The sequence below is a fragment of the Eubalaena glacialis genome, chromosome 13, assembly GCF_028564815.1.
Source record: "Eubalaena glacialis isolate mEubGla1 chromosome 13, mEubGla1.1.hap2.+ XY, whole genome shotgun sequence".
Classification (NCBI taxonomy): Eukaryota; Metazoa; Chordata; class Mammalia; order Artiodactyla; family Balaenidae; genus Eubalaena; species Eubalaena glacialis.
Window position 1 is genome coordinate 31886946 of NC_083728.1, and position 12049 is coordinate 31898994.

Below are 12049 nucleotides of genomic sequence, written 5' to 3' on the forward strand. Positions count from 1 at the left end.
TTTTGACCCAGCTCCTAGAGAAATGGAAATAAAAACACAAATAAACAAATGGGACCTAATGAAACTTAAAAGCTTTTGCACAGCAAAGGAAACCATAAACAAGACCAAAAGACAACCCTCAGAGTGGGAGAAAATATTTGCAAATGAAGCAACTGACAAAGGATTAATCTCCAAGATTTACAAGCAGCTCATGCAGCTCAATCACAAAAAAACAAACAACCCAATCCAAAAATGGGCAGAAGACCTAAATAGACATTTCTCCAAAGAAGATATACAGATTGCCAACAGACACATGAAAGAATGTTCAGCATCATTAATCATTAGAGAAATGCAAATCAAAACTACAATGAGGTATCATCTCACACCGGTCAGAATGGCCATCATCAAAAAATCTAGAAACAATAAATGCTGGAGAGGGTGTGGAGAAAAGGGGACACTCTTGCACTGTTGGTGGGAATGTAAATTGATACAGCCACTATGGAGAACAGTATGGAGGTTCCTTAAAAAACTAAAAATAGAACTACCATACGACCCAGCAATCCCACTACTGGGCATATACCCTGAGAAAACCATAATTCAGAAAGAGTCATGTACCAAAATATTCATTGCAGCTCTGTTTACAATAGCCAGGACATGGAAGCAACCTAGGTGTCCATCATCGGATGAATGGATAAAGAAGATGTGGCACATATATATAATGGAATATTACTCAGCCATAAAAAGAAATGAAATGGAGGTGTTTGTAGTGAGGTGGATCGACCTAGAATCTGTCATACAGAGTGAAGTAAGTCAGAAAGGGAAAAATAAATACCGTTCGCTAACACATATATATGGAATCTAAGGGGGAAAAAAAAGAGGTCATGAAGAACCTAGGGGTAAGACGGGAACAAAGACACAGACCTACTAGAGAATGGACTTGAGGATATGGGGAGGGGGAAGGGTCAGCTGTGACAAAGTGAGAGAGTGGCATGGACATATATACACTACCAAACGTAAAACAGATAGCTAGTGAGAAGCAGCCCCATAGCACAGGGAGATCAGCTCGGTGGTTTGTGACCACCTAGAGGGGTGGGATAGGGAGGGTGGGAGGGAGGGAGATGCAAGAGGGAAGAGATATGGGAACATATGTATATGTATAACTGATTCACTTTGTTATAAAGCAGAAAGTAACACACCATTGTAAAGCAATTATACTTCAATAAAGATGTTTAAAAAAAAAAAAGTGATGCAGAAGAGTTGAACTTTAGTTGTGAAGTTTTAGGAATAACCAATTTTACTTTGCTTGAAATTTATTCATTGGTTCTAAGACACACATTAACAAAATCTCTGAATCAGGACACATCTTAAAATAGATGGCATTTTAGATTTGATGAAATATGGTTTGATGAAATATATATGTCTAAATACGTCTAAAGGAGTTCTTTCAATACATTTGATAAAATAAAATCTAAGATTAGAACATATTGTTTCGTAGTTTAATTGGTGCCGTTTTTCTTTTTAAACAACTTACAACTGATGGTGTCTCAGATTAGGTTAAATATAGTATAAGTGTACACTATAAAAATTGGCTAAATGATGCATATTTAACTTATCTATTGTTGACTCCAGTGGTGGGATTAAGAATTGTAATGCTTTATTTCTTGTATTTAAAAATGCTAAAGCAACTGACATAAAATGTTAACAATGATTAAATCTGAGAAGTAGGAGCATGGTGTTATGTCTTTTTTGGCTATTTTATTTTCCATATTTAAAAATTTTAAAAAACAAAACAGAAATAATTGAAAAAATAAAGTTGAAGAACAGCAGCTCAGAAACTTATTTGCTCTGAAGTATTGGGCAACTGGGGGATAGTAGCACTTGAGGGAGGAAAAAGTTGGGCAGGCAGACAGAAATATTACATGATTCCACTTATATGAGATATCTAATAATAGTTAAGTTCATAGAAACAGGAGAATAGTGGTTACCAGGGACTAAGGTGAGAGTGGGAGGGTTGGGGAGGGGAGAAGGGAAGTTTTTATTGAACTGTTTGGGATGATGAAAAAGTTCTGGAAATGCATAGTGGTGTGGTTATACAACATTGTAAATATACTTAATACCACTGAATTGTACACTTAAAAATGATTAAAATGGTACATTTTATGTTATGTATATTTTCTCACACACACACACACTAGTTGCGCGGGGGAAATCAAGTGTTTTATTTTGGGTATGTTGAGTTTGAGATGCTCAAGGTAGTTGGACAAAAATCCAGGCATGGGAGAAGTGATCATGGGCTATAGATGCAGATTTAGCAGACACCATGTTGGAGCCATGGGGCTAGAAAGAGTGTAGGGAAGGGAAGGTGGTCAGTTCCAAGACTAGAGCCTTCCAGCACTCAGGAGGCACATCCAGTGAAGTAGGAGGAAAACCAGGGGAGGGTGAGACCAAAGAAGCCAAGAGCTGAAAATCTCGGCTGGAGGCAGTAGTCAGCAATCTTGAATATTTCTGAGAGATTGAGTGAGGACCACAGGATTTGGGAATGAGGGAGTCGTTGGGGTTTCAGCAGAGTGCAAAGGAAGGAAGGCAGACTAAAGTGGGTTGAGAAGGGAGGAAGTGGTGATGGGAATCATCCATAATACCTTGAAGAAGTTTTGCTTTGAATATTAGGTGAGGAATGTGGTGGTAGCTGGGGGCAGATACAGAGGTCTAAGAAAGCCCTTCATCCCCCCCCTCCTTTTTTTAAAAGATGAGAAACGCTGGAAGATGTCTGTATGCTTGTGGGAATGGTCCACTATTCCCATAAGAGAGAAAGTGAGGGAAGAAGTAGGAGATGAGGGAGAACTAAAGGAGGAGGGACACAAGTGATGTGAATGGTTTTTGATGAGTGCAGGACCTCCTCTGTGTCTGAGCAGGCTGGGCAAAGAGAGTGGGCCCTGAGCGGGGGGGGTCTGATGATTTAGTGGTGGGAAGAGGATGGCGTCTGCTTCCTCAATGAAGAGCGAAGTGATGAAGAGGTTTGTGTCTGTTTCTTCACTAGGTGGGCTGGGCACACGAGGGGGTGTTGGAGGTTTGAAGACAGAGGAGAAGGTGTGAACCAGTCATAGCAGAGAGTGGGAGAGGCAATATGCACAGGAAGTGCAGTGTGCCCAGCAGGCAATGCAGAGTGCCCTGTGGCCCTGGATGTAAAGGGAGACCAGTGCCTAGACTGAGTGACTTTCCCAGTAGCACTAGCTATCCAAGTTCTCTGGGGTGTGTGCAGAGAGTGCAGGCCGGTGCAGCTAACTCGATCAGTTATTCTCAAAGTGTGCTTCATGAATCAGCAGAATGAGACTCACCTGGGAACTTCTTAAAAATGCAAAACCTATTGGTGATCAGGCACCACCCCAAACCTACTGAATCGGAAACTCTGGGGTAGAGCCCAGCCATCTGTGTTTTTCACAGGCTTTCCAGGTGATTCTGAAAGTTTGAGAAGCTCTGAACTAGAGTGAAGGAACTTGAGGGCACTGGGGATGATCTGCAACTTGTAGGTGAGAATGGCTACTGTTCTCTGGGGCAGAAGTTCCTAGTGCTGTGAGCTCCGGAGAGTCTTCTCTCTTAACTAGTGACAGATCTATAAACAAACCCTGGGAATTGCCAAGAACAGAATGCTGTTTAAAGGAGCTCTGATCTTTCTGATGAAAGATTATTTCACAAGGCAAACACATCCTTCAAATGTACTTTTTATTTTTCTCAGTCTGAATTTGAATGTTTTGTGTATCTTGATCTTTGCTCCTGCCACAGTGTTCTGAAAGGACCCTAGACTCTCCTTTCTCTCTCCAGGTCATGTCTTCCAGGGTTGTCACAGGGATCTGCTCCACCTTTCCACATGGCTCAATTCCAGGTTTCAAGTCTCTGGGGAAACAATGATGAACTGGCCATTCGCCTATGTGTGAGGCCTTTTCCTCCTCCACTAAATAAAGACAAGGATGAGTCAGTCTCTGCCAACCTCCAGGATCTCCCAGTCCTCCCAGTGACTCAGAGGATGGTCTGTTTAATGGGTAAGTGCTCCTCCCAGGAAGTTGGCAGCCCCAGCCTCCACCTACCTGAGTCACCAGCCCTGGGTGCTCCTATTAAGATACAGAGACCTGGGGAGGCAGGCCAAGAAAGATCAGGGATAAGTGGACCAGGAAAGAGGATAGGACATGAAGGGCTAAAATGCAGGAGGCTAAATTTGTTCATTTTCTGGTGGCCCTGGGTGGACCAACAAAGGGCTCAGTGTCCCTATTTGAAAATGGGAGAAATTGAGTATCCTACAATATTAATATACTCAGCAGTGGCCCAAAACGAGAGAAGATGAGTCCTCCAGGAATATATCTGGCTGGAGACAGACACACTTTGGAACTTTTCTGTGCAAAAGGGAGGGAGCCCTGGAGATGGTTTATCTTCGAGGATTTCTAGGACAAGCTATAGCCTGATCAGGGCCTGCAGGAGTGGGGGGAGGCCTGCATGGGAGGAGGGGCAGGAGGTCAGATGTGGGGAGGCAGGCCTGAGGCAAGGGAGCTTGGCAAGTAGGGGCACCTTTGGGGGCACAGAGCAGCTGGTGGAAACACAGCAGCCCAAGACTTTGGTTTTGGTACTGCCTATGATGCTGGCTCTGGTTTTCTTCTCTCTGTCTCCTTCACTGCCTCTCTGTCCATCTTTGTTTTTCTGTATCCATTCCTCCCCTCTCTCCTACAACACAGAGAGTAGTGAAGGTTCCCCTCCCCATGGGTTGAGTGTTTTCTTTCCTGTTTAGATGGTGACTGGCATCTGCTTATGGAGGCAGCAATCAACCCATCCTGTTTACTTGTCACCGACACAGTGCGTTGTGGTCAGCAACGCTGTCTGCCACAGCCCCCCAGGGTGGGGTGGGGGCCAGGATGCTGACACACACAGGCACACACACTCAGCCATGACCAGGTCAGTCTGCCCCACCAGAGCTGTGAGGTCCTGGGCTGTCCCACTCTGATGTCTGGGATGTTGTGAGACAGTCACCTGGACTGAGCTTGGCACAGACTCAGGGCTCAGAAAATATCTCCTGACTGAAGCTGAGTGCACAGTGCACAGCTCTTCGGAGGGTGGGGGAGGTCTCAGAAGCCAGAAGGGCAGCACCCAGAGGGGATAATGTTAGAAGGCATCTTGCTCAGAGCTCCCACTTCTATATGAGGGCATTAGGACCAGAGACGGCAAAGAGCTTGGAGAATGGTTTACCCTTAACCACGTCCCCTCTCTGCTCTGCCTCTCTTGACTAGTTCATGTGATTTGAGACACACATCTTTGTTTTTCTTGGTTTCCCCAAATCCTGTGCAGTGGCTACTATACAGGGTTAGGCTGGAGATTGACAAGGTTTCTAGGGGTTGGTGGTACGAGTGGGGAAAGGGTGGGAGTAAGGCTAGACGTGTGGGGGACAGATGGTGGTGGAGGCATGGAGGAATCGAGGCCAAGAAGTTGGTGCTCTGTTTTCAAGGTGATTGCCTAGGACCCAACCGCTAAGCTCTGAGCACAAGAGCCCAAGTAGACAAAGATGGTCAAACAAAAAAAATCCAAGGAACAAATAAAACCCACATAAGCTTAGAGTCTAGGTGGATGCCCTTTGATGCTTTGCAGAATTCCTGAGGTCATCTGGAGCTTGCCAGGGTCTACGTCCTGGCCTGATTGCATCCAACTATGACGGTGAACAACCAGACAGACATGGGTTCAGGGGCACAACTCTGTCACTCATTACTGTGTGACTGGGGCCCATGCTTCCACTAAGAAATGACTCATTGTCTGAAATTCAGATTGAACTGGGTGTCCTAAATTTTTATTTGCTAAATCTGGCAACCCTTCCAAACCCTCCAAAAGTCGGCCCCCACCTCCAGCCCGAGGCCATTGGTAGCAGACCCTGAATTACTTTGAAGTCTGGGATTTCATCTAAAAAACTCACATAAAATTTAAGTTCATCTCCATGTTTCTATCCTTGTTTTGATATAAAACAGGTATTAAACTATTGGGTTAGAAAGCAAATATATTTCACTTATTTACACCTGGTTGTGGAGTTGTTAAGGCCTTCTCATCTCAATGGCCAACTTTCCAGGTGGACAGAAGGAGGCCCTGGGCTGCACGCGGGGCCCTGGGATTCTTTGCACCAGGTACCTGTGAACTAGGAGAGGAAGAGCAGGAGGGTGGGACTTTCACAAGGTCATGTTTGTTCAATTTAAAGGACTTCATTTTTGTCTTCTTATTTTACCTTTTTGATTGGTGTTTAATTGTCTCTTCTTTCACAAAATGGGAATCATTTTAGTTAAAAAAAATTAAATTCCCTTACTTGGTAAAGTAAAGGGTAGGCAGGCAAGCAGAGCCAGAGCCTCCAGAAAAGCAGGGAGGAGGCAAGAAGGCACAAACCCCCTGAAAACAGCAGAGGGTGTTTTCAGAGCAGTGGCTACACACTGGAATAATCAGGATGCCCAAGTGGCACCCCAGACCCCCTGCATCAGAACCTTTAGGGGTGGGACCCAGGTGTCAGTGCTTTTTAAAGCTTCCTAGGTTATTCCATTATTCAGCTAAGGTTGATACCTTTGCTTTGGACCTTTGCTACTCAAAGTCTGGCCTGAGGATCAGAGGAATCAGCTTCACCTGGGAGCTGGTTAGAAATGCAGAATCTCAGGCCCCACCCCAGACCTGCTGAATCAGAACATGCATTTAACAGAGTCCCCCAGTGCTTTGTACACAGTCTGAGAGAACCTGCTTTAGTGGATCTGTCAGGAGCCTCATCTTTTTATTTTTTTAATTTTTAAATTTTTTTTATTTTAAAAATCTTTATTGGAGTATAATTGCTTTACAATGCTGTATTAGTCTGTGCTTTATAACAAAGTGAATCAGCTATACATATACATATATCCCCATATCTCTTCCCTCTTGCGTCTTCCTCCCACCCTTCCTATCCCACCCCTCTAGGTGGTCACAAAGCACCAAGCTGATCTCCCTGTGCTATGTGGCTGCTTCCCACTAGCTATCTATTTTACATTTGGTAGTGTATATGTGTCCATGTCACCCTCTCACTTCGTCCCAGCTTACCCTTCCCCCTCCCCGTGTCCTCAAGTACATTCTCTATGTCTGTGTCTTTATTCCTGTCCTGCCCCTAGGTTCTTCAGAACCAATTTTTTTTTAGATTCCATATATATGCTTTAGCATATGGTATTTGTTTTTCTCTTTCTGACTTACTTCACTCTGTATGACAGACTCTAGGTCCAGCCACCTCACTACAAATAACTCAATTTCGTTTCTTTTTATGGCTGAGTAATATTCCATTGTATATATGTGCCACATCTTCTTTATCCATTCATCTGTCGATGGACACTTAGGTTGCTTCCATGTCCTGGCTATTGTAAATAGAGCTGCAATGAACATTGTGGTACATGATTCTTTTTGAATTATGGTTTTCTCAGGGTATATGCCCAGTAGTGGGATTGCTGGGTCGTATGGTAGTTCTATTTTTAGTTTTTTAAGGAACCTCCACACTGTTCTCCATAGTGGCTGTATCAATTTACATTCCCACCAACAGTGCAAGAGGATTCCCTTTTCTCCACACCCTCTCCAGCATTTATTGGTTGTAGATTTTTTGATGATGGCCATTCTGACCAGTGTGAGATGATACCTCATTGTAGTTTTGATTTGCATTTCTCTAATGATTAGTGATGTTGAGTATCCTTTCATGTGTTTGTTGGCAATCTGTATATCTTCTTTGTAGAAATGTCTATTTAGGCCTTCTGCCCATTTTTGGATTGGGTTGTTTGTTTTTTTGATATTGAGCTGCCATGAGCTGCTTGGAAATTTTGGAGATTAATCCTTTGTCAGTTGCTTCATTTGCAAATATTTTCTCCCATTCTGAGAGTTGTCTTTTCGTCTTGTTTACATTTTCCTTTGCTGTGCAAAAGCTTTTAAGTTTCATTAGGTCTCATTTGTTTATTTTTGTTTTTATTTTCATTTCTCTAGGAGGTGGGTCAAAAAGGATCTTGCTATGATTTATGTCATAGAGTGTTCTGCCTATGTTTTCCTCTAAGAGTTTTATAGTGTCTGGCCTTACATTTAGGTCTTTAATTCATTTTGCGTTTATGTTTGTGTATGGTGTTAGGGAGTGTTCTAATTTCATTCTTTTACATGTAGTTGTCCAGTTTTCCCAGCACCACTTATTGAAGAGGCTGTCTTTTCTCCATTGTATATTCTTGCCTCCTTTATCAAAAATAAGGTGGCCATATGTGCGTGAGTTTATCTCTGGGCTTTCTATCCTGTTCCATTGATCTATATTTCTGTTTTTGTGCCAGTACCATACTGTCTTGATTACGGTAGCTTTGTAGTATAGTCTGAAGTCAGGGAGTCTGTTGCCTCCAGCTCCGTTTTTCTTTCTCAAGATTGCTTTCAGGAGCCTCATCTTGATGGGGTGGTCTTAGCTGCAGCTGGCCTCCTTTAATGGGAACCTGAAGGCCACAGGTGCTGGTCCCTCCATTAGGGTCTGCTCAGTATCTCCCGCTGCTAGGTGTACAAAGTTGAAGACTTACTTACAGCAATGGAGCTTGTATCCTTTGCCTGTGTCTGTTAGTGTATTTTCATTAGTGCATCATTATTCCATCAGAACAAATGTACAGTGACCAAGGATGTTGGCTGAAGATCAGGGAATCCTGTCCTGGAGGAGAAACCTAAGGACTCCAGTCAGGGTGTGTGGCGAGGACAAGATAAAGTATACAGTTTGGCCTTGACTTCAGATGCAATATTCATATACTGCATGCCCGGTTTTGAGCCAAGTACTCTCTTGTTTTCTAACTCTTTCTTCAATCAGATGGAATTGACATAACTTGTAAAAGGCTGGGGGTGGGGAACGATGATACTCTTTATTTGTCCTTCTATATCAGTAGCTATTCCCACAACAGTGCTGTGCAACAACCGTGAAACCTCGGTGGCATACAACAACTAGTATTTATTTCTCATGTGTATGTGGGTTGACTGAGGTGACTGTTGATCTCATGTATCTATAAGTTGGCTGGGTGCTGGCTTATCTAGGCTTGCATCAGACAGGTGCTTCAAGATAAATGGCCTTAGGGAGTTTGGCTCTAAGTGCTGGGTTGAGCTCTGGTCTGCTTCTTGTGTCTTCATTTTGTGGCCCCAGACTGAAGGGCAGTAGTTATCCAGGGGAGCATTTCTAATGGAGATGGTGAAAGCATAAGAAGGAAGTAGAAACATGCAGGAACTCTTAAGACTGAGGCTCACAACTGACACACTACCACTTCTACCCCATTTCATTGATCAGAGAAAGTCATACAGTCAAGCCCAATATCAGTGGGTGGGAAAATATACTCCACCTCCCTGAGTCCATGGCAATAATATGGGAGCACAATACTACACAGGGAAGTGAAGAATTATGGCCCATACGTCAACTCACTGCATCCTCCAACCAGAAACTATACTGCCTTGGGAATATGTGACCCATCCCTTCTAGAACTTTATAAACTCCCCCACGGAAGAGGCTGCTGGCTGTTCACCAAAAATCACTTTCCTATCCTTCCTGGGCTCCCAGCTAGAACACATTTCCCGGCCTTCCTTGTATTTAGGTGTGACTATGTGACTTGTTTTGGCTAATGGTACGTGAGTTGAAGTAATGTCATTTTTCAAGCTAAGGCTTTCCTCTGCTGCCGGCGTTGTGCAGATGACTATAAGGCTGTAATGGTTGCTGAAGGCACAAGTTGAAATGAGCCTAGATCCCTGAATCACTATGTGGAGGAAGGCCATTATGAAATGGGAACACTTCTTTATCATGTGGGTAAGATATACATTTCTTTTATGTTCGAACCACTGTATTTTTGGGTCTCCTTGCTATAGCAGGCAGCATTATTGTTACTAATACACTTCTTAAAGCCCTTCTTCAAGGGCTCTGTTCTCATAACACAGGGAGACCCAACTCCCTGTGATGGTGGGTGTGGAAGTACTTTGTAAATTGTGAAGTTCTCCACACACATGAAGTCTATGATTAACGCTTTACTAATGTTTCAACTCAAAATGCAGTGTAAGTCAGCTGTACTGATGTGGCAGAGACTGATGTTAATAATTACTGATATCTAGAGGGGGCCTGATGGTTTAGACATCAGTTTTCACGTCCTTTATTCTTTTCAATTTTCACCACAACCCTGAGAGACAGGCTTTTATCACTACCCCCATTTAAAGGATGACAAAAGGGAATCTGGCAAACTTGCTAAAGGCCTCACAGCTGGTCAGGTGCCTGAGCCTGACCTTCTTCCTTTTGTCATTCTGGGAGAAACCAATGAGGAGCTGTCTTACCTCCAGGCCACTTTGCACCAATCAGGCTCCAAAGTCTCCCTTGGGGGGACAGGAAAACAGGTTATACCCAAGGCTGATGCTGGTGGCTTGATTTGTAAGGAGCATTTAAAGTTCCAGGCCCTAGTTAAAACTGCCTACCCAAGGAATCTGTTCTTGAAGATAAGAGAGAGGTATTTCTTGGGGCTTCTGCTTTGTGGTAGATTATCTGCAAAGATGGCTCCTAAGGATTCCTTCTATTCCTGTATGCACATTTGTTATGGGTTGAATTATGTCCCTCCCAATAGACATCTTGGATATGTTGGAGATATATTGGAGTCCTAATCCACAGGACCTCAGAATGCGACCTTATTTGGAGATAGGGTCTTCACAGAGGTAATCAAGTTAAAATGAAGTCATCAGGGTGGGCGCTAGTCCATTGGTGTCTTTATAAGAGGGAATTTGGGCACAGAGATAGGCATAGGCACACTGGGAGAACTCACGTGAAGATAAAGGAATGAAGGCAGAGACTGGGGCATTGCATCTACAAGCCCAGGAACACCAAACCATCAGAAGCTAGGAGAGAGGAATGGAACAGATTCTCTTTCATAAAAGGAATCAACCCCACTGACACCTTGGTCTCAGACTTCCAACCTCCACAACTATGAGACAATACATTGATTAAGACACCCAGTTTGTGGGACTTTGTTGCAGCAGCCCTAGTAAACTAATATAACACCCCACTTCCTCCCATCAAGAGGTAGAGTCAGTTTATCCTCCCCTTGAATCTGAGCTGGCTTTGTGACTTTCTTTAGCTAATAGAATGTGACAGAAATAATGAATTGGCAGTTCTAGGCCTAGGTCTTTTTTTTTTTTTAATTTATTTTTTATTTATTTATGGCTGTGTTGGGTCTTCGTTTCTGTGCGAGGGCTTTCTCTAGTTGTGGCAAGCGGGGGCCACTCTTCATCGCGGTGCGCGGGCCTCTCACTATCGCGGCGTCTCTTGTTGCGGAGCACAGGCTCCAGACGCTCAGGCTCAGTAATTGCGGCTCACAGGCCCAGTTGCTCCGCGGCATGTGGGATCTTCCCAGACCAGGGCACGAACCCGTGTCCCCTGCATTGGCAGGCAGACTCTCAGCCACTGCGCCACCAGGGAAGCCCCAAGGCCTAGATCTTAAGATGCCTGGCAGCTTCCATTTTCACCCTCTGGGAAGCCAGGCTGCCATGTTGTTAGTATATTCTGTTGGAGAGGTCACACGGAGAGAGAAGCCATTTGGATTGTTCCAGCTCCAGACAAGCTTCCAGTTGATGTCCCTAGTCAACACTGAATGCAGCAGAAGAACAATCTAGCTGGGCACAGTGCACCCAAAGAATTGTAAGGAAGAAATCATTGTTCTTTTAAGCCATTAAGTTTTGGGGGTGGTTTGTTACACAGCAATAGACAACTGAAATGTGCACCTTCATTTTTTTGGCAGGTACTCCAGCACTTCTGCCACTGTTGTTCCTAAAGCCAGGTGCCACCAGTACCATTCTCCTCCTGAATGGATTCTGGGTGATGCCTGTCTCCAGACCTTGCTCACTTTCATATGAAAATTTGCAATAGTGCATCTGGTTGGCAGGAGTTGGATGATGCCAGGAGATTGGGAAAGAGTGTTTCTGGCTTTGAAAGTAGGTGGTGCAGGAAAGTTTCCCAAACATAGAAGAATGTTCAAAAGGTAGTGGGCACCCCTGAAACATAATGAAGGTCTTCAATAATGGCCAATATTTT